The 7,500-nt window shown below is 42.8% G+C and overlaps 1 pseudogene; it reads right to left on the bottom strand.

Moving 5' to 3' along the window:
• LOC121566473 overlaps positions 1–7,500 on the bottom strand; it is a 52,896-nt pseudogene that overhangs the window by 35,657 nt on the left and 9,739 nt on the right.

The following is a 7,500-nucleotide window of genomic DNA, read 5'->3' as shown; positions in this document are numbered from 1 at the left end:
ACACACACACACACACACACTAACCACACCACACACACACACTAACCACACCACACCACACACACACACACACACACACTAACCACACCACACACACACACTAACCACACCACACACACACACACACACACTAACCACACCACACACACACACTCACTGAACTTTCAAATAGACCAAGCCAATAACACACAAACACTTACTAAGCTATCCTACAGACACAGTGTACTGTATCCACTGTATACGATGACTATGGAGGTCCTGTCCGTCTCCACAACATGGAGGTCCTGTTCGTCTCTACAACATGGAGGTCCTGTCCGTCTCCACAACATGGAGGTCCTGTCCGTCTCCACAACATGAAGGTCCTGTCCGTCTCCACAACATGAAGGTCCTGTCCGTCTCCAAACCATGGAGGTCCTGTCCGTCTCCACAACATGGAGGTCCTGTCCATCTCCACAACATAGAGGTCCTGTCCGTCTCCACAACATGGAGGTCCTGTCCGTCTCCACAACATGGAGGTCCTGTTCGTCTCCACAACATGGAGGTCCTGTCCGTCTCCACAACATGGAGGTCCTGTCCGTCTCCACAACATGGAGGTCCTGTCCGTCTCCAAACCATGGAGGTCCTGTCCGTCTCCAAACCATGGAGGTCCTGTCCGTCTCCAAACCATGGAGGTCCTGTCCGTCTCCAAACCATGGAGGTCCTGTCTGTCTCCAAACCATGGAGGTCCGTCTCCAAATCATGGAGGTCCGTCTCCACAACATGGAGGTCCTGTCCGTCTCCACAACATGGATGTCCTGTCCGTCTCCAACCCATGGAGGTCCTGTCCGTCTCCAACCCATGGAGGTCCTGTCCATCTCCACAACATGGAGGTCCTGTCCGTCTCCACAACATGGAGGTCCTGTCCGTCTCCACAACATGGAGGTCCTGTCCGTCTCCACAACATGGAGGTCCTGTCCGTCTCCAAACCATGGAGGTCCTGTCCGTCTCCAAACCATGGAGGTCCTGTCCGTCTCCAAACCATGGAGGTCCTGTCCGTCTCCAAACCATGGAGGTCCGTCTCCAAATCATGGAGGTCCGTCTCCACAACATGGAGGTCCTGTCCGTCTCCACAACATGGATGTCGTGTCCGTCTCCAACCCATGGAGGTCCTGTCCGTCTCCAACCCATGGAGGTCCTGTCCATCTCCACAACACGAAGGTCCTGTCCGTCTCCACAACACGAAGGTCCTGTCCGTCTCCACAACATGGAGGTCCTGTCCGTCTCCACAACATGGAGGTCCTGTCCGTCTCCACAACATGGAGGTCCTGTCCGTCTCCACAACATGGAGGTCCTGTCCGTCTCCACAACATGGAGGTCCTGTCCGTCTCCACACCATGGAGGTCCTGTCCGTCTCCACACCATGGAGGTCCTGTCCGTCTCCACACCATGGAGGTCCTGTCCGTCTCCACACCATGGAGGCCCTGTCCGTCTCCACACCATGGAGGCCCTGTCTGTCTCCAAACCATGGAGGCCCTGTCTGTCTCTACAACATTTTCAAAACGTACAATGTGAATGTACGGACACACGGACACAGACAGACACACAAACACACAACCCTCAATCCTATTAACTGTATTCTCTCTCTGCCCGTTACCCTATTGGTGTGTGTGTGTGTCTTACAAAAAAACACTTATACTCTGCCTTAACACACACTAAGGATGTGTTTAAACAGGCAGCCCAAATCTGATCTAGGGCTGTGTTTAAACAGGCAGCCCAATTCTGATCTTTTGCCCAATTATTGGCAAAAGTGCTGGTCCAATGGGTCAAAAGACCAATTAGTGAAAAAGATCAGAATTGGGCTGCCTGTGTAAACACAGCCTTTGTGTACTACAACAAAACACATTTACTCTGCTTTGTTTAAACATACTATAGAGCCCAGTAGCTGCAAATCTGATTGGTGGGTTGATGGATGGATTGATTGGTGGATGGTTGCTAGATTGACGGATGGTTAATTTGTTAATTGACTCACCTTGGTTCTGTTGGAAGTCGTCCAGCACCTTGTCCAGGTTGAAGGCCTCTGCCTGGAAGTAGTTCTCCATGGGTCAGGTACCTCCACACTGACACGCTGCAGGAACCTGTTAATAGATACAGTTGAAGTCGGAAGTTTACATACACTTAGATTGGAGTCATTAAAACTCGTTTTTCAACCACTCCACAAATGTCTTGTTAACAAACTATAGTTTTGGCAAGTCGGTTAGGACATCTACTTTGTGCATGACACAAGTCATTTTTCCAACAATTGTTTACAGACAGATTATTTCACTTAATCACAATTCCAGTGGGTCAGAAGTTTACATAGACTAAGTTGACTGTGCCTTTAAACAGCTTGGGAAATTCCAGAAAATGATGTCATGGCTTTAGAAGCTTCTGATAGGCTAATTGACATCATTTGAGTCAATTGGAGGTGTACCTGTGGATGTAATTCAAGGCCTATCTTCAAACTCAGTGCCTCTTTGCTTGACATCATGGGAAAATCAAAAGAAATCAGCCAAGACCTCAGAAAGACAATTGTAGACCTCCACAAGTCTGGTTCATCCTTGGGAGCAATTTCCAAACGCCTGAAGGTACCACGTTCATCTGTACAAACAATAGTACACAAGTATAAACACCATGGGACCACGCAGCCGTCATACCGCTCAGGAAGGAGACGAGTTCTGTCTCCTAGAGATGAAAGTAGTTTGGTGCGAAAAGTGCAAATCAGTCCCAGAACAACAGCAAAGGACCTTGTGAAGATGCTGGAGGAAACAGGTACAAAAGTATCCATATCCACAGTAAAACGAGTCCTATATCGACATAACCTGAAAGGCCGCTCAGCAAGGAAGAAGCCACTGCTCCAAAACCACCATAAAAAAGCCAGACTACAGTTAGCAACTGCACATGGGGACAAAGATCGTACTTTTTGGAGAAATGTCCTCTGGTCTGATGAATCAAAAATAGAACTGTTTGGCCATAAGACCATCGTTATGTTTGGAGGAAAAAGGGGAATGCTTGCAAGCCAAAGAACACCATCCCAACCGTGAAGCAAATGGGTCTTCCAAATGGACAATGACCCCAAGCATACTTCCAAAGTTGTGGCAAAATGGCTTAAAAGCTGAAATAAATAATTATCTCTACTATTATTCTGACATTTCACATTCTTAAAATAAAGTGGTGATCCTAACTGACCTAAGACAGGGAATTTTTACTAGGATTAAATGTCAGGAATTGCAAAAACTGAGTTTAAATGTATTTGGCTAAGGTGTATGTAAACTTCCGACTTCAACTGTAGTTACCACAGGGTTAGCACCAGGTAACACTAACCCCTTTTCTAACCCTGGAAGTAGTTCTCTATCTATGGGTCAGGTACCTCCACCCTGATACGTGCTGCAGGATAACAGATGACTCATGGGCGGCGCACAATTGGCCCAGCGTCGTCCAGGGTAGGGGAGGGAATGGCCGGCAGGGATGTAGCTCAGTCGATAGAGCATGGCGTTTGCAACGCCAGGGTTGTGGGTTCGATTCCCACGGGGGGCCAGTATAATTTTTTTAATTTTTATAAAAATATATTTATTCACTAACTGTAAGTCGCTCTGGATAAGAGCGTCTGCTAAATGACTAAAATGTAAATGTTCATATTCTGACTTATCTCTCAAACTCACTTAGATAATACCTTTGAGGATACAGTGGTAGCAATACAAGGTTATAACATTTTTCAGAAAATATAGAAATGCCAATGGTGGAGGTGTTGCTGTTTCTATTCAGAACCACATTCCTGTGAAGATTAGAGAGGATCTCATGTTAAATACTGTTGAAGTAATATGGCTACAGGTTCATCTGCCTCACCTAAAGCCCATTCTGGTGGGAAGCTGCTATAGACCACCAAGTGCTAACAGTCAGTATCTGGATAACGTGTGAAATGCTTGATAATATATGTGATATCAATAGAGAGGTATACTTTCTGGGTGATTTAAATATTGACTGGTTTTCATCAGGCTGCCCACTCAAGAGAAAGCTTCAAACTGTAACCAGTGCCTGCAACCTGGTTCAGGTTATCAGTCAACCTACCAGGGTAGTTACAAACAGCACAGGAATTAAATCATCAACATGTATTGATCATATCGTTACTAATGCTGCAGAGATTTGTTTGAAAGCAGTATCCTAATCCATTGGATGTAGTGATCACAATATAGTAGCCATATCTAGGAAAACCAAAGTTCCAAAGGCTGGGCCTAATATTTAAATTTTTACATTTTAGTCATTTAGCAGACGCTCTTATCCAGAGCGACTTACAGTTAGTGAGTGCATAAATGTTTCATACTGGCCCCCCTCTTATAATATAGTGTATAAGAGGTCATACAATACGTTTTGTACTGATTCCTATGTTGTTGATGTAAAGAATATAGTTTGGTCCGTGGTGTGTAATGAGGAGCAAACAGACACTGCACTTGACGCATTTATGAAATTGATTATTCCAGTTACTAATAAGCATGCACCCATTAAGAAAATTACTGTAAAAACTTAAATCCCCGTGGATTGATGAGGAATTTAAAAATGGTATGGTTGAGAGGGATGATGCAAAAGGAAAGGCAAATAAGTCTGGCTGCACAACCGATTGGCAAACGTACTGCAAATTGAGAAATCATGCTTTGGAGCACCTTAAATGACATTTTGGGAAAAAAGGCAAACTCAGCTCCATCATTCATTGAATCAGATAGCTCATTCATCACAAAACCAACTGATATTGCCAACTACTTGGGTGTTCCAAATATGCCCACCTCTTAAATAATACATTTTAATTCATTTACAAAATGTTGAAAAACGTACAAACTGACATTTCTTAGGCACACTTAAATTATAATATTCTCCCCTAAAGTTATTAAAATAAACGGATCATTGCAATTCACCATGGAAGTAGCATTCATTACAGCGGGATCGTATCCAATCGTATCCACAGAGATCAATGTGGGCCCAGGCTTTTGTTCATTCACACCTGATTCAACTAATCAACTAATCATAGACTTCAATCAAGACTTGATATGCTGAAATGAGATGTTACTGATTGGTTAGAACAAAACCCTACACCGGCCCTCTGTGGCTAATGTGGTCCTCTGTAGCTCAGCTGGTAGAGCACGGCGCTTGTAACGCCAAGGTAGTGGGTTCGATCCCCGGGAACACCCATACACAAAAAATGTATGCACGCATGACTGTAAGTCGCTTTGGATAAAAGTGGCTGCTAAATGGCATATTATTATTATATTATTTATCAAAGACCGTAACAAATAACTTTGAATGAAGTATCTGACATCTGGTTTACTTCTATTCTTTTTAATTAGTTGAACTTGTCTTCAAAAAGCTGAAGACGGTTTCAAATATCCCTCTCTACAGTTTTAATACAAAGGTACATGAACCAAACAATATAATCACCTGGATGAATGAGGGACAACTATATATATACTATATGACAAAGCCCCGCCCATAAGTAGTCATCCAATCGTCTTGTCCCTCATTTGTTTCCATTTTCCATGACTCGACCTTCACCTCTCCGGAGCCCGTTGGGGAGTTGCAGCGATGAGACAAGATTGTAACTACCAATTGGATCTCACAAAAAATTGGGGAGAAAAACTGTTTTTTTATTTTTATATATATATATATATATATATATATATATATATATTAAAAAATATAGATATGATCACTCATCTGGCCACTAGTAGGAACTAACACATAACAGTATAACTTAATAAAACATTGATTGGCTTAGAATAAAACTGGTATGGATACAACAACCACATGAACTGGTTAAAACATTAAATAGAAAAATATATACAGTTGAAGTCGGAAGTTTACATACACCTTAGCCAAATATATTTAAACTCAGTTTTTCACAATTCCTGACATTTAATCCTAGTAAAAATTCCCTGTCTTAGGTCAGTTAGGATCACCACTTTATTTTAAGAATGTGAAATGTCAGAATAATAGTAGAGAGAATTATTTATTTCAGCTTTTATTTCTTTCATCACATTCCCAGTGGGTCAGAAGTTTCCATACACTCAATTAGTATTTGGTAGCATTGCTTTTAAATTGTTTAACTTGGGTCAAACGTTTCAGGGAGCCTTCCACAAGCTTCCCACAATAAGTTGGGTGAATTTTGGCCCATTCCTTCTGACAGAGCTGGTGTAACTGAGTCAGGTTTGTAGGCCTCCTTGCTCGCACACGCTTTTTCAGTTCTGCCCACAAATCTTCTATAGGATTGAGGTCAGGGCTTTGTGATGGCCACTCCAATACCTTGACTTTGTTGTCCTTAAGCCATTTTGCCACAACTTTGAAAGTATGCTTGGGGTCATTGTCCATTTGGAAGACCCATTTGCTACCAAGCTTTAACTTCCTGACTGATGTCTTGAGATGTTGCTTCAATATATCCACATAATTTTCCTTCCTCATGATGCCATCTATTTTATGAAGTGCACCAGTCCCTCCTGCAGCAAAGCACCCCCACAGCATGATGCAGCCACCCCCATGCTTCACTGTTGGGATGGTGTTCTTCGGCTTGCAAGGTACCCCCTTTTTCCTCCAAACATAACGATGGTCATTATGGCCAAACAGTTCTATTTTTGTTTCATCAGACAAGAGGACATTTCTCCAAAAAGTACGATCTTTGTCCCCATGTGCAGTTGCAAACCGTAGTCTGGCTTTTTTATGGCGGTTTTGGAGCAGTGGCTTCTTCCTTGTTGAGCAGCCTTTCAGGTTACGTTGATATAGGACTTGTTTTACTGTGGATATAGATACTTTTGTACCTGTTTCCTCCAGCATCTTCACAAGGTCCTTTGCTGTTGTTCTGGGACTGATTTGCACTTTTTGCACCAAAGTACATTCATCTCTAGGAGACAGAACGCGTCTCCTTCCTGAGCGGTATGACGGCTGCGTGGTCCCATGGTGTTTATACTTGCGTACTATTGTTTGTACAGATGAACGTGGTACCTTCAGGCGTTTGGAAATTTCTCCCAAGGATGAACCAGACTTGTGGAAGTCTACAAAAAAAATTCTGAGGTCTTGCTAATTTATTTTGATTTTCCCATGATGTCAAGCAAAGAGGCACTGAGTTTGAAGGTAGGCCTTGAAATACATCCACAGGTACACCTCCAATTGACTCAAATGATGTCAATTAGCCTATCAGAAGCTTCTAAAGCCATGACATCATTTTCTTGAATTTTCCAAGCTGTTTAAAGGCACAGTCAATTTAGTGTATGTAAATTTCTGAACCACTGGAATTGTGATACAGTGAATTATAAGTGAAATAATCTGTCTGTAAACAATTGTTGGAAACATTACTTGTGTCATGCACAAAGTAGATGTCCTAACCAACTTGCCAAAACTATAGTTTGTTAACAAGAAATGTATGGAGTGGTTGAAAAACGAGTTTTAATGACTCCAACCTAAGTGTATGTAAACTTCCGACTTCAACTGTATATACACTACTGGTCA

This window comes from Coregonus clupeaformis, chromosome 14 (genome assembly GCF_020615455.1).
Source record: "Coregonus clupeaformis isolate EN_2021a chromosome 14, ASM2061545v1, whole genome shotgun sequence".
Taxonomy (NCBI): Eukaryota; Metazoa; Chordata; class Actinopteri; order Salmoniformes; family Salmonidae; genus Coregonus; species Coregonus clupeaformis.
This window is presented reverse-complemented; position numbering and strand designations above follow the sequence as displayed.